This window comes from Leucopleurus acutus (assembly GCF_964270905.1).
Source record: "Leucopleurus acutus genome assembly, chromosome: 7".
Lineage (NCBI taxonomy): Eukaryota > Metazoa > Chordata > Mammalia > Artiodactyla > Delphinidae > Leucopleurus > Leucopleurus acutus.
In genome coordinates, this window is record NC_139150.1 from 64,016,558 (window position 1) to 64,040,157 (window position 23,600).

The following is a 23,600-nucleotide window of genomic DNA, read 5'->3' on the forward strand; positions in this document are numbered from 1 at the left end:
GCGAAGACACAGCAACAAGGTGCCATCTGCAAGCCAGGAGAGAAGCCTCCAGAGAAACCAAACCTGCCGACATCCTGATCTTAGACTTCCAGCCTCCAGAACTGTGAGAAAATGAGTTTCTGCTGTTTATGCCCCCAGTCTGTGGTATTTTATGTCGCCCTAGAAAACTAATACAGTAACTGTATTTCTTTATCGTTTTCATTCCTTTCCATTTTTTGGTTAAGAAATGTGCTTATATAGAGAGAAATGCATAAAACATAAGTTCAGTTTAGAGAAAAGAATGCAAACATTTGAAAACATGCAGACGCTTTCCTCAGTGCATTTCTTCCCCATCACATCCTCTCCCGCATCCCTACCTTAAAGAGAGAGGTTACTGATTCGTTCTTCAGACATTTTCGATACTACATTTCAGTTGCATATTACAAATATCTTTTCCTACTCTGAGTCTACTTTTTCATTCTCTTTATGGCATCTTTGAATAATCCCAAATTCTTAATTTTAATGTAGTCCAATTTATCAATCTTTTCTTTTACTGCTTTTTATTTCCTGTTTAAGAAATCTTTCCCAACCCTGACATGATGATGACATTCTCCTATATTACCTTCTAAAGCCTTTAAAAGCTTTATAGCTTTGCCTTTCACATTTAGGTCACTAATCCACCTGGAATTGATTGTGTACTGTGAAATACAGGGTTCTGAATTTACTTTTACTATATGAATGCTCAATTGTCCCGGGACGGTTTATTTAAAAAGCTGTCCTTTCCTCAGGGATCAGAGGTCAAGTGTCCATAAGTGCCTGAGTCTGATGTGGGCTCTCTATCCTGTTCTCTTGGTTTATTTGTTTATCCCCGTACTAGTGAGCACATCTTAGTTACTATGGCTTTGTAATAACTCTCCATACCTAGTAGGCCAACTCATCCCAACTTGTTCTTTTTCAAGAATATCTTGGTATGGGACTAAGAGACACAAACTACTAAGTATAAAACAGATAAGCAATAAAGATATATTGTACAGCACAGGGAAATACAGCCTTTGTTTTGTAATAAATTTAAATGGAGTATAATCTATAAAATATTGAATCACTATGTTTTATACCTGAAAATAACATAATATTGTAAATCAACTACACTTCAATGTAAAAAAAGGGACGTATTGGTTATTCTAGGTACAGTTGACCCTTGAACAAGGCGGGGGTTAATCTGCATGTATCTTATAGCAGGCCCTCAGTATCCACGGTTCCTCAGCATCAGCGGATTCAACCAAACATCGATCCTGTACTACTGGAGTATTTACCACTGAAAATATCCGCATATAAGTGGATCTGCACAGTTCAAATGTGTATTGTTCAAAGGTCAACTCTAATTTGTATTCCCATAAAAATTTTAAATTAGATTTCGAGTTACAACACACTCAGACATACACACACATATGATATATTCTCTCCACTAAGAGTCACAATTTTCCCCTAGAGGTCTTGTGTTTTTAAAGTCAGATTTAATTCCTGTTTCTTGATTCTATTATAAATGGTTCTGCTGTTAATTTCATTGTCTAAAGCACTGTTTGCTAGCATATAGAAATAAAACTGATTTTTTAAAATATTGTTTTATAGTCACACTTCTTAAACTTGCTTAAAAATTCCAAAGAATTTACAGGTAAGTTATTTACATGATCATACCATCTAAGAGTAATGATGGTTTTCTTCATTTCAGCAGTTATACCGTCTCTTTCTTCCTCTTGCCTCACTGCATGGACTAGAATTCCTAGCACTATATTTAATAACAATGGCAGTGGGGGCACAGCAGGCATCAACACCTTGTCCCTCAACTTGGAGGGAAAAAGGTCAACATTTCATCATTAAGCATGCTACAGCTACTGTGTTGGGTTCTGTGTGTGGTTTTTCTTTGTTTGTTTGTTTTGGAACCTTTTATCTCATTAAAAACGTTCTCTAGTTCTAGTTTGCTAAGAGTTTATAACATGAATGGAGGCTGAATTTTATCTTTGTCCTCACACACTAATACATACAGTCTCCATACATCTGGGTTTTTTTCCCCTAATTTGTTAATTGATAAAAGTATACTGATGGATTTTCTAGTGTAAAAACAACCTTTCATTCCTAAGACAAACTCAACTTGATCAAGCTGGTTATATATGACCAGATTCAGTTTGCTAAAATTTTGTTTAGGGGTTGTTTATCTATGTTCATAATCAGACTAATTTCCTTTCATTCTCTTATTGCCCTTAATAGGCTATATACCCAACATATGCTATACACATAAAATGAGTTGGGGAGTTTCCTTTTTTTCTGGTGTTTTGAAGAGTATGCATAAGACTGGAATTACTGTTTCCTTTCATATATGATAGAGCTAGGATTCACTGGTAAATGTGTGAATATTCTTTTCAGGAAAAGTTTTAACTACTCACTCATGATCATAGGACTACCCATGTTTCCAACTTCTTCTTGCTGCTATACTATGCTTATGATCAGGAAACTCAGTAAGGTACAGATGTCAACTAACCAAACTGATGTATAGAATTAATACAATCCCAATAAAATTCCCCCACCAGTAGAGTATATACTGGTAGGAGTTTTTTACTTTGTTTTGATTTGTAAACTGCTAAGTAAGCTGTTTCTAAATTTCACTGAAAAAGACAAAAGCAAAGGATAGCATACCACTCCTATATAAAAAGAACAAGGAGGAGGATCTGCTCTACTGCATGCATTCTCAGTAGGGGTAGTATCGCCCCCAGGAGGGAGAAAATTGGTTCTTGGAGGAAAAAAAACTTAGCTATTTACAGTGATTTGTGGCTGTCCACAAATCAATCCTACCTGACAAAATCTTATTCCTTAGTATTTAACTTCACAGAGAAAAGAAGAGAAAGTGTCTAAAAAGGCTCCTGATGGGAGCAATAATAGTGAAAAAAAAAAGGCAGAAAAACTCTCTTATACTGGATAGCAAGATTTATTATAAAACTACAGTTGTAACAGTGTGGTGCAACCACAAAGATAGACTAATGCACTAGAAAAAAAGCAGAAACAGATACACACATATATGGCTCTTGGTTTATGACAAAGATGGTATTGCAGAGCACAGTGGAATTATCTTTTCAATAAATGGTGCTAAATCAATTGGATATCCATCTGTGAAAAAAATGAAATCCTAACTCCTACCTCATAAGCATTATAAAAATCAATTCTGGGTAGAAATATAAAAAATATAATACTTGGAAGACAATATAGGAGAATTATATTGATGATTTAGGATAGAAAAATACTTCTTAAATTGAACCTCAAAAGCACTAACTAAAAAGGAAAAGACTGGTAAGTTGGAGTAAAGTTAAAACTTCTGTTCAGGGACTTCCCCGGTGGCGCAGTGGTTGGGAGTCCGCCTGCCAATGCAGGGGACACGGGTTCGTGCCCCGGGCCGGGAGGATCCCACGTGCCGCGGTGCGGCTGGGCCCGTGGGCCATGGTCGCTGAGCCTGCGCGTCCGGAGCCTGTGCTCCACAGCGGGAGAGGCCACAACAGTGAGAGGCCCGACTACCGCAAAAAAAAAAAAAAAAAAAACTTCTGTTCATCAAAAAATAGCATTAAGAGAGTAAAAAATTTAGCTACAGAGAAGGTATTTACAACATACATAATCATAAAAGGACTCAAATCTAAAACATCCTACAATTACCAGGAAAAAAAAAAAGTTAAATAACCCCCCTACCAAACATGCAAAATAAACAGACACAGTGCATCAAACAGGTTATACATATGGTCGATAAACATGTGAAAAGGGGCTCAATAACACAACGAAGTACTGCTCATCCCCACTAAAATTACGAACTTTAAGATGACTGGAGGGCATTATGCTAAGTGAAATAAGTCAGACAGAGAAAGACAAACACTGTACGATATCACTTATATGTGGAATCTAAAAAAATACAACAAACTAGTGAATATAACAAAAAAGAAGCAGACTCACAGATATAGAGAAGAAACTAGTGGTTACAGTGGGGAGAGGGAAGGGGAAGGGGCAATATAAGGGTAGGGGTAAAAGATGTACAAACCATTAGGTATAAAATAAGCTACAAGGATGTACTGTCCAACACAGGGAATATAGCCAGTATCTTACAATAACTATACAAATTGTGAATCATTATATTGTACACCCATAACTTATGTAATATTGTATATCAACTATACTTCAATTGAAAAATAAAGGAGATACTTTTAATATTATGCCATTAAAAAAAAAAAAGGAAAACCTGAAAAAGTATTAGCAACACTATGAAGTAACGTGAACTTACATACTCTACTAGTGGGGTTTTGAATTGGTACCACCACTTCGTAAAACTTTAACGGTATCTAAAGGAACGTACACATAACCTTTGTAAACAGCCACTTCTAGCTGTACATCCAAGTGAAACACATGCACCTGTACAGCAAGAGACATGAACAAGGTTGCTTCTGGCAGCATTATTTGTAATAGCCCCAAACTGGAAACAATGTAAATGTCCATCAATAGAATGGATATATAAACTATTTTACATTAAATGAAATACTATGGACTTCCATGGTGGCGCAGTGGTTAAGAATCCGCCTGCCAATGCACGGAACGCGGGTTCGATCCCTGGTCCGGGAAGATCCCACATGCCACAGAGCAACTGAGCCTGTGTGCCACAAATACTGAAGCCTGCATGCCTAGAGCCCATGCTCCGCAACAAGAAGCCACCACAATGAGAAGCCCGCGCACTGCAAGGACAAGTAGCCCCTGCTCGCAGCAACCAGAGAAAGCCGGCACACAAAAACGAAGATCCAACGCAGACAAAAATAAATAAATATATTAGAAAATGAAATAGGGGCTTCCCTGGTGGCTCAGTGGTTGAGAGTCCGCCTGCCGATGCAGGGGACGCGGGTTCATGCCCCGGTCCGGGAGGATCCCACATGCCGTGGAGCGGCTGGGCCCGTGAGCCATGGCCGCTGAGCCTGCGCGTCCAGAGCCTGTGCTCCACAACGGGAGAGGTCACAACAGTGAGAGGCCCGCGTACCGCAAAAAAATAAATAAATAAAATAAAATACTATGAATATTTGTAGCAATGTTCATAGCAATGAAAATAAACTGTATCTAATGTAACAAAAGAATAAATCTTATAAATATTGCTCAAAGAGGCTTTGCCATCATTCACTGAGCTGTATGTTTTTATTTTTGTGCACACCTATATATGTGTATTATATTTTACAATACAAAAGGTACAAAAACTGAAACTGCAGTAAAAAGAAAGTTGTGATCATGAAATATTAAATACAAAAATACTTTCTTAATTTTAGAAAAGAAACAGAACTCTTTTAAAATATATATAGCAAAATGAAAACGTTTAGTTACATATGGCCTGTGAAAGGACAGACAAAAGATGTCAAATAAGTTATAGAAAAGGATACAAGAGACAAAGGGAAGAAAGAGAGAGGAGGAGTCGGACTGGCCTTCTGAGCTCATCTACCACTTTCTTCCTGGACCACTCTGATCCCACCATATTGAGCTCTTTGCTATTTCTCCAACATATGAAGCAAACCCCACATCAGTGATGTTACACTTATTCTTCCCAGCAAAATCTTTCCCCAGATATCCACATTTACTCCCTCATTTTCTTTAGGTCTCTGTTTAAACATCACCTTATCAGAGACCCATTTGTTTATTTTTACCAGGGCCCATTTGCTTATTTTGCCTTGACCAAACTACAGAAAATCCCAGCATTCCCTACTGCCTTGGTCTATTTTATTTTTTCTAGAGTACTTACCTCCATCTGATATTTACTTATTTATGTAATTATGTATGTATTTACTATCTGTCTCTCACAACAGTAAGTTTCTTGAAGATGGGAACTCTTGACTGTTTTGTTCAATGATGAGTCCCTGGAGCCTAGAACTCGCTCTAGCTCACAGTAGATGCTCAATAAATGCTTACTGAATGAATAAATGAAAATGAGGAAGAAAGCTAGCCAAAAAAGGAGTCTCCCCCAACACATGAAGAGTTAGAGTACTACCTACAAAGACTATTACACACATGAAATAGCAGAGAGAAACACAGAAAAAGAAACACATAGGCAACATGTACATAGACACACGTCACACAAACCAAGAGAGGTGGAAAAGGACACTTACATGAAATAACATTCCTATACTCCTATCTGCTAATTACATCATTTAAAATTTCAAAATGTTACACAACTAGGGAGCAGTGGGGTCATCACCTCCTGATGCAAGCTAAATGAAAATAAACCAAGGATCAGATTTGGCTATTTATGATCTAGCAAATAATTCTTCCAATACTTGGTCTGTGAATTCTTTGAACTCATTTCTTCTAATAATCTTATTCCAATCTCAATCCAAATTCTATGATTATATCCTCTACCTTAATATTTCCCATCACTGTGCTCATAACATGATTGCAAATTCAAACACATCACCTTCTGAATACCACCTTGCATCTTTCAATCTAAGTCCCTGTAGACCATCAATGTTAATACATTATCACCCTCAATGAACGTCCGATCTGTTGACCCAACCACCATTTCACTGTCCATCAATGCCTTCCTCCAATACCTTCACTTGACTTCCTACTTGTTTACAGTCCACACTACATTATTATAATTTCTCCTTCAATATATACCGTCAACTTTCTGTTTGTTTTTTTTTTTGCGGTACGCGGGCCTCTCACTGTTGTGGCCTCTCCCGCTGTGGAGCAGCGGACGCGCAGGCTCAGCGGCCATGGCTCACGGGCCCAGCCGCTCCACGGCATGTGGGATCCTCCCGGACCGGGGCATGAACCCGCGTCCCCTGCATCGGCAGGCGGACTCTCAACCACTGCGCCACCAGGGAAGCCCCTGTGAACTTTCTTGATGCTCTCTTTCACTAGTGCTCCCTGGTTTCACCGGGTGCTCCTGCTTAGTCACCTTTCTGTTTCCTCCTCATCTTTCTGTCTTCTAAAATTTAAGAGTATTCCAGGCTTAGTCTTAAGACCTCCTTTCTTATTAGCTATACTTACTCCCTAGAAAATCTCCTATCAGGTCCCATGGCTTTAAATACCATCTTTACACCTAAAGGTCCCAAATTTATATATCTAGCTCAGACCACTCTACTGAAATCCAGATTCCCATATCTGTCTACTTAACAACATCTCTTCTTGGATATCAAATAGGCACCTCAATAGAACCAAAATCTTCAAACTTTTTCCGAAAACTTACTCTTCCTCCAAGCTTCTCCATCTCAGTAAATGACAACTCTATTCTTCCAGTTGTTCAGGACATAAAACCTTGCAGTCATCCTCTACTTGTCACTTTCTATCTCATAGCCCACATCCAAATCAACACTAAATCCTGTCAGCTCTTAAACTATAACGCACCACTTCTCAACATTCCACTACTCCCCACATCATCTTGTTTGGACTATATTTTTAACAGTCTAGTAAATGGTCTTCTTGCTGCCATGATTGTCCCTAAATTTATTCTTCCTAGCAATCAGGTTTCTTTCTCTAATGTAGATGAGTTTGTGTAATTTTGCTAAAAAACTTTCAAAAGCTTCCAAAGTCCCAACCACTAAACATCCTGACAAAACAAAGTCTCACCTTCAATCCCAGCCCTCACTGCTCTCAATTCATCTCCTACAACTCTCTCCCTCACTCAAGATACACTGGCCTCCTTACTCTTCCTTAAAAATGTCAAGCATGCTGCCACCTCACAGTCTTGGCATTGGTTCTTTCCTCTCACTGAAATGCTCTTCCTCCCAATATCAGTGACATGCTTGAGCTCCAGGTCTCTGCTCAAGTGTCACTATGAGAAAGGCCTTCCTTGACTATATCATCAATCATTACTTTCTATCCCTTACTCACCTTTATTACACTTCATAATACTAATCTTGTATACCATATATTTGTTTATTGCCTGTCTCCCCCAATTAGAATGTAAGCTCTTTAATTCAGGAACTTCGTTTTGTTCACTGCTGCATTCTCAGAGCCTAGAATGGCTACCATGCACATCGCAGGCACTCAATAAATATTTGTTAAATGATTTACTGAATGTTCTTCATAATTTTTGAAAATGAACAACTGTTTTACAAATAAAATTTTACATATAAAATAATAGTCTTATATTAATCAGTAGGAAGCAATTTTATTTACAAACTATTATTTATAAGTCCTTTTGTGTTTTTATGAGACTAGCCTGAAAATTAACATGTGAGGTATTTGTTATCTTCCTCCTACTGAAGGGTGTCTCAACCTCAACATTACTATACTTTGGGCCAGATCAGCCTTTGTTGTAGGAGGTGGTACTATGATTGCAGGATATTTAGCAGCATCCCTGGCCTCTACCTACTAAATGCCCATAGCATTCTCCCAGTTGTGACAACCAAAAAAGTCTCCAGATATCATTACCAATGTCTCTGGGGTGGAGGGGGGGAAGGGGGGCCAGAGACTCCCTCCTTTCCCCACTGTAATACTGGAATGGATTTGTTTTCTCTGTTTTTCAAAAATGAAAATAGCTTACATCACAACTAAGATATCTAAAGTATACAGATTTGAATTTTCAAAATGCCTAAATAACCAACTTCACGTGCTAAGTTAGGTTCATGTGGCCGTTACTCTTGCATAAAGTAAAATCCTACCATATCTGTATGGTTATCAGCACTTTTGGGAATGGGCCTCACCTTAAGTTTTATCATTACATTCAAAATTATAGGCAAAGAAGTTACACGATTATTCTGTATATGCTTCTCACCTCCAGCCCCCTGGTAAAATGTACTTTTTCAGTCTTGTTAAATCCTAATGGAAACTAATATCTAAATGAAAAAAATCACTATTCATACTTGACTCATGGCTATCACTGAGTGACCAGAATTACACATTCAATTTTGATACAGATATAAATGCAGCTTTCTTAGGGAGCAAATTTCACTGGCACCTGACTGCTAGGTTCATGGCTGAGGGTACAATATTTCAGAAAAATCATTTTGTCTGCCTTCCCATCTTTTAGCAGTAAAAACTCTAGAAAAGTTATAGCTGTTCAATAAGAAAACAAGATACCATATTTTCTTGCTACATTTACCATTTAATACAGTATGCATTTAATACAGTACTATAGCATTTGATAAAAGTAAAAGATGAGACAGTAAAATTGCTGCCAGCGTTTAACCATTTAAGCTCAAAGTGACTGAAACATTCTCACAGAGAAATAAAACTGCTAAATTTTTATGCTAAGTGCTATAATATTCATAAATAATTAGCTATATAAAATTTAATGAGGACATATATTCAGTAGACCTGGTACTGCAAGGCAAGGTCAAGATTTAGCATAAGGTTTCTTTGTTCCATCTGTCAGTCAAAGCACAGGGATATATGACATATAGAATTGACAATTGTTAGAATAATAGGGTAGTCTTATACTTTTTTTTTTACAAACGTAAACTAATTATATATCTGATACCATACCTTCCAAGCAAAAAAAAAAAAAAAAAAAAGAAAGAAAAGAGAAAGAAAAATTTACCAAGAGATGCTACTACCTCCACTAACATTTCAGGATACAGAGGCAAAAACACCAAATTACCCTTATACTTGCTAATGAAATAATTTTCATTTCATATTTATCTTAATTCCACACTATTGGCTATTCTTGCCAAAAATAAACTAAATACATATTTCAGCAATTTTATTCATTCTAAAGTACCCACAATAAATGACCCTATATAAATATTGAGTAAAGCCTAAATCATTTTTTTAAAATAGCAGTAAATAACAGAAGTGCTCAGGATACTTTGAGATTGATTATATAAAAAGATTAAACTAAATTGTAAAGAGCTTTACTAATATTCAGAGCTACCTGCAACTAAGTCCTCTGGCTACTTCTATTCTTTGTTAGCCAAAAAGCTACGCAAATAACTCTGTGGCATAGTTCTATCCGACATCAAATCCCTAGCAACACTATTAGATAGGAGCTAATCAGAATAATAATAATGTATCTTCCTAGCTGAAGCTGTTGGCTGGACTGCTAAACATTATTTATTTTCCTCTTCTGAATATTGGCAGTATGTCCTTTATTCAAATTCTCACCCTTCCTTCCCCACTTCTATCACTCTACCCATAACCTTAAATTCAGTTAGTATATTAGTTTTTGCCCTTCACATAAAAATAGACACAAAAGAATCATCTGGGAATTATCTAAATCTACTTCATCTAAAAACAATTTAAAACATATAACTTTAGAACTATGCCACAAATGATTAGTTGCATAAGCTCCACACTAATAGCTACCAATTATTTAAGAAAGAAAACAACTTGTTTTCTCACATAGAAAGAAAGTAGAGATAGTACTGCCTACAATATGTGATTATCAGCAGGTACATAATTTAAAAAATATTTTTAACCTACTATAATGCCTTTATAAGATGTATTTTGACAGTCTTTAGATTAGATTAACTACTAAAAATGTACTGCCTCAATGAAAAATGAAAACAGCAAAGTATGAATTTACCAATCAGGAGATTCAATAAGCTGTCCCTGAAGAAGAAATTTTGTGATGCTTGAGTATTTTTTAAACTGCTAAAAAGTATCCTCAGGAAAAAGTGTAAAAAAGGGAAATAGCAGCTTGATACTATAGAAAGAACACTGACTTAGGAACAGGCAGAAATGGGCCCAAATCACACCTCTGCCAAGTGGGATAATTCTCTGCTTAAACAAGTTACTGGACCTCTCTGAATCTCAGTACCTTCTCTGTACTATGGGAACCATACTACTTATCCTCTCAAGGATATTTTAAATAAGTTGACATTTTCCACTAATCCAATTCTTACAAATTGAGAATAATATAAAAATCCTGAAACATATGACTAATGAAATATTCATGGATCAATAAATAATAATCTTTAGAAAGTATACTCCCTAATTATAATGACACCTTCCTTCATATTTAATCATTGGGCTGACCAAAAAGTTCTTTTGGTTTTATCCTATAAGATGTTAGAGAAAAACCCAAGTGAACTTTTTGGCCAACCCAATAAAATGCTGTAATTTTCTAATAATGGTTTTGGTAAACAACTAGCATACAATAAGACGAAGTATATTTTTATAATTTAATAATATGCCAAATGGCCAGGCATTTGCTTATAAACATTTAAAATAACTATGTGAAAAATAGTCAAATATAGACTTTGGCCAAAGAAAATTTATTTTATTTAATATCTATCCATTTTATTCATTTAAAATGCCACATCACTCCCCACTCTACAGGTTTTGAAATCTTTAAAATGATTTTCATCCCAATAACTACTTAAAGGAAGACATTAGTTTCAAGAGGATTTTAAGTAAAAGTTAACATTATAGCAGCATGATAAATACAAATGACGGTCAAACTAATTTGACATCTAACATTTGAAAAACTTCTCCAAATATCTCCAAGCTTATAATCTTTATCAATTTTGGATTCTGTGATTTTAACTAAAAATGCTTTATTTATCCCCATTTATTTGAAAAGATACCTATTACTTACATTTCTGTAATTTTCTAATGTCATTTTAGAAATTTAGAAATTTAGAAATTTCTGTAATTTTCTAACAAAAATATGAATTTTTGTCTTAATATCAACTGAGAATTTAGAGATTTTTTTTTTTAGTTACTATTTACAAAGAAGATGGTAATACTAATTCTTCTCAGGTTTGTAGGCCTTCTTTATAAGACTTAGGATATAAATCAATACTTACAGCATAAAAATAAATCCTTTTTTGGGGCACTGATTCATGATGAATAAATTCCTTATCTTCCTTACCTCTTATTAACTCCTTCTCTAACTAAAGGATATATTAAAGTATTTCCTCAAAACGTCACATAGTAAAAACACATAAATCCTTGAAAGTCCATGATAGGTGGATATTTTAAAAGTAAAGATTAAGAAGAAATCTAAAAAGCACTAAGTTACTCTCAAAAACAATGGGGTTATTGCAAAGCAATTCAAACAATCCAGCAGAGAAAGCACTCCCCTGAAAAGAGAAAGCCAAGAGGAGAGAGAAATGGAAGAAAATCAGGTCCCAAACCCTTTATTTTCCAGAGTTTGTGAACAGCCTGCTTTCTCTCAACTCTTTCTTTCCCATGTGCTTAATCATTAAAGTACCAGTTTCCTACTAAATACAGGTTAAGCGACATCACCACAAAGTTTAAAAGTCAGTCCAATGAATAAACACTTTCATGTTAAAAAAGAAAAGAAAAGAAACAAAAACCTAAGTAAGAGTTTTTAACACTTTCTTTTCCCACCCAGAGATAAGCACTCAGTTTTAGAACTTAACGAAAGATACTATGCTGCCATCTATCTACCTGAAAGGATATAAAGAAAAATGCAGACTAAAGCTTTCACTTCCTCTGGCTGACAGAATATAGAGTCAAAGTCCATGGCATACTTTCATTGTACTTTTTCTCCATAAGAAAGAAGCACAGTAATCAATAACACAATCTCTAAAGATAATTAGGGATATCTGGGGGTCTTTATACCATATCCCATATAATGGAAAGAATAACAAAGTTTATGAACAACTTTACACACAAAATGAAGACCTGGATATACTTTGTCTGTTTTAGAGAAAAATGAAAGAGAGACAGGCAAGGACTTAGAAAAAAACTGATGGGGCAGGATTGTTTGAAGAATATTCCACTACAAAACATTAATTTTTTTAAATGTCAATAGTGACTTTTGTACTGAAATCACTGGCAATTTTCTACCTTTATAAAAAAATGTAATAAATGTCATCACTAAAAAAACCCCCAAAAAACAAACAAAAAAACCTGTTATAAGTAAGGATAATTTTCTATTATTTAGCTTTAAAAATATTTGCTATAGAGTTTTTTAATATCTTAGAAAAAAATGTGACCTTAAAACCAATTTCCAATTAACTGCCTCAAGCTTTCTGTTATTCTCTTGTCCAGCAATGACTTCCTTCATCTCTCCATCTGGTTCATCTCTACCAATACTATCAAGTCCATCACCAGTCTCATTTTCTACAGCACAATAGTTCTCAAACCTTATGGCTATAGTCGTATGGTTCTGCACAACTCCACAGGATATTGTTTACATAGATTATGACATGAGTGTGGTCTCCTGGAGTTGTGTAGTTAGGAAGCAATGATTAAAATCACTTGGGAAGAAATTTTTAAACAAAATGTTACTGCCAATGACACCTAGGCAGGAAAAGATTGTATGAGACTAACCCTACCAATAAGAACATTACTAAAAGCCAGATAAAATCCAATTAATTGGTCAATAAACAGCTAACTGAAGACACTGGGAAGTAGCCAAACTAGCCAGGACTTAAAGGACAAAGATCCCAGAAAGAGTAGAAGTGCACTAAGGTGAGTCCTACATTCCTCAGTACTTTTTACTTAAAGGTAATTGCCACCTCATAAACATTACATATGAAAGGTCAAGTAGAAGTGGAGGCTCAGAGTTTTCTGCAATCCCAGAGAACTGGGGAAACAAAAAGGAGAAGGCACAATCCACTGTTAACATTGAAGTTTCCAGCTGAGAAACTCCTGAAGGGCTATGACATAAGAGAAACGGCAAACTGAAACTAGTTTTTATGAAGACAAAACCCGAAATCATAAATCCTTACAAAGTCTCAATAAACACAGTAAATGTCATCTTCAAAAGCACTGCTGTATTAAGACCAATATTCTGTTATTAGCCTTAGAAATATTTATTATACAAATCCTTGACTGGATCAAGATGAGTCTTCTCTTACTGACAGTCCACAGAAGAAGTACATCATATCTTGAAAAACAAAGAATCAACCAGCTCTTCTACAATTTGTCATACAAAATGCCCAGTATCTAACAAAATTTATTAAATATATCAGAAGAAAGGACAAACTATCTGGAAACTACAAGAGAGAAGAAAAAAAAGTCAACGGAAACAGACCCACAAGTAGATCTCAACACTGAAGTTATCAGACATAAATATTAAAATAACTTTCATTAAAATGTTCAAAACTTTAGATGACAAATGAAGAATTTCACCAGAGAAGTGATCTATGAAAAAAATATCAAGTGGAAATTATAACTGAGAAAAATATAATAACTGAATTAATAACCTCAACAGAAGGGTTTGACAGTAGATTAAACAGAGCAGAAGAGTTGAGCAGTAAACCAGAAGAGGGGTCAGTAGGAAATACCCAGTCTGAAGCACAGAGGGAAAAAAAGGAAAAATGCAGGAAAGACTGCAAAAGTTATGCAGTGCAGTGAGATGTCATGTGCATATAATCAGAATCCCAGGAATGCAGGAGATAAAGTTGGGCAGAAGTAACAGTTGAAGTGACACAGGCCAAGAAATGTCCATAACTTAAAAATGTCATCAAGCCATAGATTTAAGAAGTTATATAAACTCTCAAACAGGAAGAATGCAAAGAAAACAACAATGAAGCACATCATAGAATAACTGCTAAATACAAAAATAAAAAGAAATCATAGGAGTTCTGGTCCAAGATGGCAAGAGAGAAGGCTCCTGAACTCAACTCTTCCCACAGACACAATGAATCTACTACTAAGCATGAAGCAATTCTCTTTGAATGAAGTCCAGAAACTAGCTGAGCGAATCTTATATTGATAGATCAGGCACAGCACTAAAGAAAATCACCAAAAAACAAAGGAAGAAAGCAAGAGAAAAAGAAAGAAACAAAGGAATTACAGAACAGCCAGAAAACAATTTTTAAAATGGCAACAGTAATTCCATACCTATCAATAATTACTTTAAATATAAAAGGACTAAATTCTATAATCAAAAGACAAAGAATGGCTAAATGGGTAAAAAAACCAAGATCCAGTCATCTAGGGCCTATAAGAGATTCACTTCAGCTTTAGGGACACACAGACTGAAAGTGAAGGGATGGAAAAAGATATTCCACACAAATGAAAACCAAAAGAAAGCAGAGGTAGCTATATTTATATCAGACGAAATAGACTTTAAGCCAAAGACTATAAGAAGAGACAAAGAAGGTCAATATAAAACAATAAAGAGTCACTCCAACAAGAGGATATAACATTTGTATAAATATGATGCATGCAACACAGGAGCACATAAATACATAAGGCAAATATTAACAGACCTGAGGGAGAACTAGACAGCATTATAATAATAGTAGGGGACTTCAGTACCTCAGTTGCAACAATGGATAGATCATCTAGACAGAAAATCAATATGGAAACATCAGACTTAAACTACATGTTAGACCAGATGGACTTAACAAACATTTAAAGAGCATTCCATCCAACAACAGTAGAATACACATTCTTCTCAAGTTCACAGGAAACAGTCTCCAGGGTAAATCATATATTAGGCGGCAAAACAAACCTTAATAATTTTAAGAAGACTGAAATCATATCAAACATCTTTTCCAACCCCAATGGTATGAAATTGGAAATCAATTATAAGAAGAAAACTAGAAAATTCAAAAATATGTGGAGATTAAACAGCTTACCACTGAACAACCAATGGGCCAAAGAAGAAATCAAAACAGATACTAAAAAATACTGAGGCAAATTAAAATGGAGATACAACACACCAAAATTTACGAGATGCAGCAAAGACAGTTCTGAGGGAAGTTCATGGCTATAAATGCCTACATTAAGAAAACAGAGAGGAGACGAGGGGAAGATGGCAGAAGAGTAAGACGCGGAGATCACCTTCCTCCCCACAGATACACCAGAAATACATCTACACGTGGAACAACTCCTACAGAACACCTACTGAACGCTGGCAGAAGACCTCAGACCTCCCCAAACGCAAGAAAGTACCCACGTACCTAGGTAGGTCAAAAGAAAAAAGAATACACAGAGACAAAAGGATGGGGACAGGACCTGCACCAGTGGGAGGGAGCTGTGAAGGAGGAAAGGTTTCCACACACTAGGAAGCCCCTTCGCGGGTGGAGACTGTGGGTGGTGGAGGGGGAAGCTTCGGAACTGCGAAGAGAGCACAGAAATGGGGGTGCGGAGGGCAAAGCAGAGAGATTTCCGCACACAGGATAGGTGCCAACCGGCACTCACCAGCCCGAGACGCTTGTCTACTCACCCGCCGGGGAGGGCGGGGCTGGGAGCTGAGGCTCGGGCATCGGTCAGAGCAGAGCGCAGGGAGAAGACTGGGGTTGGCGGCGTGAACACAGCCTGCAGGGGGTTAGTGCACCACAGCTAGCCGGGAGGGAGTCCAGGGAAAAGTCTGGACCTGCCGAAGAGGCAAGAGACTTTTTCTTACCTCTTTGTTTCCTGGTGCGCGAGGAGAGGGGATTAAGAGCGCTGCTTAAAGGAGCTCCAGAGACGGGCGCGAGCCTCGGCTAAAAGCGCGGACCCCAGAGACGGGCATGAAACGCTAAGGCTGCTGCTGCCGCCACCAAGACGCCTGTGTGCGAGCACAGGTCACTATGCACACCCCCATTCCGGGGAGACTGTGCAGCCCGCCACTGCCAGGGTCCGGTGATCCAGGCACAACTTCCCCGGGAGAACGCACGGCGTGTCTCAGGCTGGTGCAACGTCACACCGGCCTCTGCCGCTACAGGCTCGCCCCACATCCGTACCCCTCCCTCCCCACGGCCTGAGTGAGCCAGAGTCCCCGAAGCAGCTGCTCCTTTAACCCCGTCCTGTCTGAGGGATGAACAGACGCCCTCCTGCGACATACACGCAGAGGCGGGGCCAAATCCAAAGCTGAGCCTCAGGAGCTGTGCGAACAAAGAAGAGAAATGGAAATCCCTCCCAGCCGACTCAGGAGCAGCGGATTAAAGCTCCAAAATCAGCTTGAAGTACCCTGCATCTGTGGAATACATGAATAGACAACGAATCATCCCAAATTGAGGAGATAGACTTTGAGAGCAAGATTTATGATTTTTTCCCCTTTTCCTAGTTTTGTGAGTGTGTATGTGTATGCTTCTGCGTGAGATTTTGTCTGTATAGCTTTGCTTCCACCATTTGTCCTAGGGTTCTATCCGTCCTTTTTTTTTTCTTTAAAAAAATTTTTTTTTCTTAATAATTATTTTTTATTTTAAAAACTTTATTTTATTTTATTTTATTTATCTTCTTTCTTTCGTTCTTTCCTTCCTTCCCTCCTTCCTTCCTTCTTTCCTTCCTCCCTCCCTCCTTTCTTCCTCCTCTCTTTCTTTTTTTCTACTTTTTCTCCCTTTTATTCTAAGCCGTGTGGATGAAAGGCTCTTGGTACTGCAGCCAGGAGTCAGTGCTGTGCCTCTGAGGTGGAAAAGCCAACTTCAGGACACTGGTCCACAAGAGACCTCCCAGCTCCACATAATATCAAACAGCGAAAATCTTCCAGAGATCTCCATCTCAACACCAGCACACAGCTTCACTCAACGACCAGCAAGCTACAGTGCTGGACACCCTATGCCAAACAACTAGCAAGACAGGAACACAACCACACCCATTAGCAGAAAGGCTGCCTAAAATCATAATAAGGCCACAGACACCCCAAAACACACCACCAGAGGTGGACCTGCCCACCAGAAACACAAGATACAGCCTCATCCACCAGAACACAGGCACTAGTCCCCTCCACCAGGAAGCCTACACAACCCACTGAACCAACTTTAGCCACTGGGGACAGACACCAAAAACAATGGGAACCATGAACCTACAGCCTGCAAAAAGGAGACCCCAAACACAGAAAGATAAGTAAAATGAGAAGACAGAAAAACACACAGCAGATGAAGGAGCAAGATAAAAACCCAACAGACCTAACAAATGAAGAGGAAATAGGCAGTCTACCTGAAAAAGAATTCAGAATAATGATAGTAAAGATGATCCAGAATCTTGGAAATAGAATAGACAAAATGCAAGAAACATTTAACAGGACCTAGAAGAACTAAAGATGAAACAAGCAATGATGAACAACACAATAAATGAAATTAAAAATACTCTATATGGGATCAATAGCAGAATAACTGAGGCAGAAGAACGGATAAGTGACCTGGAAGATAAAATAGTGGAAATAATTACTGCAGAGCAGAATAAAGAAAAAAGAATGAAAAGAACTGAGGACAGTCTCAGAGACCTCTGGACAAAATTAAATGCACCAACATTCTAATTATAGGGGTTTAGGAAGAAGAAAAGAAAAAGAAAGGGACTGAGAAAATATTTGAAGAGATTATACTTGAAAACTTCCCTAATATGGGAAAGGAAATAGTCAATCAAGTCAAGGAAGCACAGAGAGTCCCATACCGGATAAATCCAAGGAGAAATATGCCAAGACACATATTAATCAAACTGTCAAAAATTAAATACAGGGCTTCCCTGGTGGCGCAGTGGTTGAGAGTCCACCTGCCGATGCAGGGGACACGGGTTCGTGCCTCGGTCCGGGAAGATCCCACATGCCGCGGAGCGGCTAGGCCCGTGAGCCATGGCCGCTGAACCTGCGTGTCTGGAGCCTGTGCTCCACAACAGGAGAGGCCACAACAGTGAGAGCCTCACGTACCACCAAAAAAAAAAAAAAAAAAAAATTAAATACAAAGAAAACATATTAAAAGCAGCAAGGGAAAAACAACAAATAACACACAAGGGAATCCCCATAAGGTTAACAGCTGATCTTTCAGCAGAAACTCTGCAAGCCAGAAGGGAGTGGCAGGACATATTTAAAGTGATGAAGGAGAAAAACCTGCAACCAAAATTACTCTACCCAGCAAGGATCTCATTCAGATTTGATGGAGAATTTAAAAACTTTACAGACAAGCAAAAGCTGAGAGAGTTCAGCACCACCAAACCAGCTTTACAACAAATGCTACAAGAACTTCTCTAGGCAAGAAACACAAGAGAAGGAAAGACCTACAATATCGAACCCAAAACAATTACAAAAATAGGATTAGGAACATACATATCGATAATTAGCTTAAATGTAAATGGACTAAATGCTCCCACCAAAAAACACAGATTGGCTGAATGGATACAAAAACAAGACCCATATATATACTGTCTACAAGAGACTCACTTCAGACCTAGAGACACATACAGACTGAAAGTAAGGGGATGGAAAAAGATACTCCATGCAAATGGAAACCAAAAGAAAGGTGGAGTAGCAATTCTCATATCAGACAAAATAGACTTTAAAATAAAGACTCTTACAAGACACAAAGAAGGACACTACATAATGATCAAGGGATCAATCCAAGAAGAAGATATAACAATTGTAAATATTTATGCATCCAACATAGGAGCACCTCAATACATAAGGCAAATACTAACAGTAATAAAAGGGGAAATCGACAGTAACATATTCATAGTAGGGGACTTTAACACCCCACTTTCACCAATGGACAGATCATCCAAAATGAAAATAAATAAGGAAACACAAGCTTTAAATGATACATTAAACAAGATGGACTTAATTGATATATATAGGGCATTCCATCCAAAAACAATAGAATACACATTTTTCTCAAGTGCTCATGGAACATTCTCCAGGCTAGATCATATCTTGGGTCACAAGTCAAGCCTTGGTAAATTTAAGAAAATTGAAATTGTATCAAGTATCTTTTCCGACCACAACGCTATGAGACTAGATATCAATTACAGGAAAAGATCTATAAAAAATACAAACACATGGAGTCTAAAAAATACACTACTTAATAACGAAGTGATCACTGAAGAAATCAAAGAGGAAATCAAAAAATACCTAGAAACAAATGATAATGGAGACACGATGACCCAAAACATATGGGATGCCGCAAAAGCAGTTCTAAGAGGGAAGTTTATAGCAATACAATCCTACCTTAAGAAATAGGAAACATCTCGAATAAACAACCTAAACTTGCACCTAAAGCAATTAGAGAAAGAAGAACAAAGAAACCCCAAAGTTAGCAGAAGGAAAGAAATCATAAAAATCAGATCAGAAATAAATGAAAAAGAAATGAAGGAAACAATAGCAAAGATCACTAAAACTAAAAGCTGGTTGTTTGAGAAGATAAACAAAATTGATAAACCATTAGCCAGACTCATCAAAAAAAAAAGGGAAAAGACTCAAATCAATAGAATTAGAAATGAAAAAGGAGAAGTAACAACTGACACTGCAGAAATACAAAAGATCATGAGAGATTACTACAAGCAACTCTATGCCAATAAAATGGACAACCTGGAAGAAATGGACAAATTCTTAGAAATGCACAACCTGCCAAGACTGAATCAGGAAGAAATAGAAAATAGGAACAGACCAATCACAAGCACTGAAATTGAAACTGTGATTAAAAATCTTCCAACAAACAAAAGCCCAGGACCAGGTAGCTTCACGGGCGAATTCTATTAAACATTTAGAGAAGAGCTAACACCTATCCTTCTCAAACTCTTCCAAAATATAGCAGAGGGAGGAACACTCCCAAACTCATTCTATGAGGCCACCATCACCTTGATACCAAAACCAGACAGGGATGTCACAAAGAAAGAAAACTACAGGCCAATATCACTGATGAACATAGATGCAAAAATCCTCAACAAAATACTAGCAAACAGAATCCAATAGCACATTAAAAGGATCATACACCATGATAAAGTGGGGTTTATTCCAGGAATGCAAGGATTCTTCAATATATATAAATCAATCAACGGGATACACCATAGTAACAAATTGAAGGAGAAAAACCATATGATCATCTCAATAGATGCAAAGAAAGCTTTTGACAAAATTCAACACCGATTTATGATAAAAACCCTGCAGAAAGTAGGCATAGAGGGAACTTTCCTCAACATAATAAAGGCCATATATGACAAACCCACAGCCAACATCGTCCTCAATGGTGAAACAGTGAAAGCATTTCCACTAAGATCAGGAACAAGACAAGGTTGCCCACTCTCCCCACTCTTATTCAACATAGTTTTGGAAGTTTTAGCCACAGCAATCAGAGAAGAAAAGGAAATTAAAGGATTCCAAATCGGAAAAGAAGAAGTAAAGCTGTCACTGTTTGCAGATGACATACTATACACAGAGAATCGTAAAGATGCTACCAGAAAACTACTAGAGCTAATGAATGAATCTGGTAAAGTAGCAGGATACAAAATTAATGTACAGAAATCTCTGGCATTCCTATACACTAATGATGAAAAATCTGAAAGTGAAATCAAGAAAACACTGCCATTTACCACTGCAACAAAAAGAATAAAATATCTAGGAATAAACCTACCTATGGAGACAAAAGACCTGTATGCAGAAACTTATAAGACACTGATGAAAGAAATTAAAAATGATAGAAATAGTTGGAGAGATATACCATGTTCTTGGATTGGAAGAATCAACATTGTGAAAATGACTCTACTACCCAAAGCAATCTATAGATTCAATGCAATCCCTATCAAACTACCACTGGCATTTTTCACAGAACTAGAACAAAAAATTTCACAATTTGTATGGAAACACAAAAGACCCCGAATAGCCAAAGCAATCTTGATAACGAAAAATGGAGCTGGAGCAATCAGGCTCCCTGACTTCAGACTATACTACAAAGCTACAGTAATCAAGACAGTATGGTACTGGCACAAAAACAGAAATATAGATCAACGGAACAGGATAGAAAGCCCAGAGATAAACCCACACACATATGGTCACCTTATCTTTGATAAAGGAGGCAGGAATGTACAGTGGAGAAAGGACAGCCTCTTCAATAAGTGGTGCTGGGAAAACTGGACAGGTACATGTAAAAGTATGAGATTAGATCACCCCCTAACACCATACACAAAAAAAAGCTCAAAATGGATTAAAGACCTAAATGTAAGGCCAGAAACTATCAAACTCTTAGAGGAAAACATAGGCAGAACAACCTATGACATAAATCACAGCAAGATCCTTTTTGACCCACCTCCTAGAGAAATGGAAATAAAAACAAAAATAAACAAATGGGACCTAATGAAACTTCAAAGCTTTTGCACAGCCAAGGAAACCATAAACAAGACCAAAAGACAACCCTCAGAATGGGAGAAAATATTTGCAAAGGAAGCAACTGACAAAGGATTAATCTCCAAAATTTATAAGCAGCTCATGCAGCTCAATAACAAAAAAACAAACAACCCAATCCAAAAATGGGCAGAAGACCTAATAGACATTTCTCCAAAGAAGATATACAGAGTGCCAACAAACACATGAAAGAATGCTCAACATCATTAATCATTAGAGAAATGCAAATCAAAACTACAATGAGATATCATCTCACACCAGTCAGAATGGCCATCATCAAAAAATCCAGAAACAATAAATGCTGGAGAGGGTGTGGAGAAAAGGGAACCCTCTTGCACTGCTGGTGGGAATGTGAATTGGTTCAGCTACTATGGAGAACAGTATGGAGGTTCCTTAAAAAACTACAAATAGAACTACCATATGACCCAGCAATCCCACTACTGGGCATATACCCTGAGAAAACCAAAATTCAAAAAGTCATGTACCAAAATGTTCATTGCAGCTCTATTTACAATAGCCCAGAGATGGAAACAACCTAAGTGCCCATCATCGGATGAATGGATAAAGAAGATGTGGCACATATATACAATGGAATATTACTCAGCCATAAAAATAAACGAAATTGAGCTATTTGTAATGAGGTGGATAGACCTAGAGTCTGTCATACAGAGTGAAGTAAGTCAGAAAGAAAAAGACAAATACCGTATGCTAACACATATATATGGAATTTAAGAAGAGAAAAAAATGTCATGAAGAACCTAGGGGTAAGACAGGAATAAAGACACAGACCTACTGGAGAACGGACTTGAGGATATGGGGAGGGGGAAGGGTTAGCTGTGACAGGGCGAGAGAGAGTCATGGACATATACACACTAACAAATGTAAGGTAGACGCAAGAGGGAAGAGATATGGGAACATATGTATATGTAAAACTGATTCACTTTGTTATAAAGCAGAAACTAACACACCATTGTAAAGCAATTATACCCCAATAAAGATGTTAAAAAATAAATAAATAAAATAAAATAAAAAGAGTCATGTACCAAAATGTTCATTGCAGCTCTATTTACAATAGCCTGGAGATGGAAACAACCTAAGTGTCCATCATCAGATGAAAGGATAAAGAAGATGTGGCACATATATACAATGGAATATTACTCAGCCATAAAAAGAAATGAAATTGAGCTATTTGTAATGAGGTGGATGGTCCTAGAGTCTGTCATACAGAGTGAAGTAAGTCAGAAAGAGGAAGACAAATACCGTATGCTAACACATATATATGGAATTTAAGAAAAAAAATGTCATGAAGAACCTAAGGGTAAAACAGGAATAAAGACACAGACCTACTAGAGAATGGACTTGAGGATATAGGGAGGGGTAAGGGTAAGCTGGGACAAAGCAAGAGAGAGGCATGGACATATATACACTACCAAACGTAAAACAGATAGCTAGTACGAAGCAGCCGCATAGCACAGGGAGACCAGCTCGGTGCTTTGTGACCACCTAGAGGGGTGGGATAGGGAGGGTGGGAGGGAGCGAGACGCAAGAGGGAAGAGATATGGGAACATATGTATATGTATAACTGATTCACTTTGTTATAAAGCAGAAACTAACACACCATTGTAAAGCAATTATACTCCAATAAAGATGTAAAAAAGAAATAAAA

The 23,600-nt window shown here is 37.3% G+C and overlaps 1 protein-coding gene across 1 annotated transcript in view; it reads right to left on the minus strand.

The window, feature by feature from the left end:
- ZDHHC21 (zDHHC palmitoyltransferase 21) overlaps positions 1-23,600 on the minus strand; it is a gene marked incomplete at its 5' end in the record, with an annotated part of 57,280 nt that overhangs the window by 17,054 nt on the left and 16,626 nt on the right. The gene's annotated exons all lie outside the window — the stretch shown is intronic.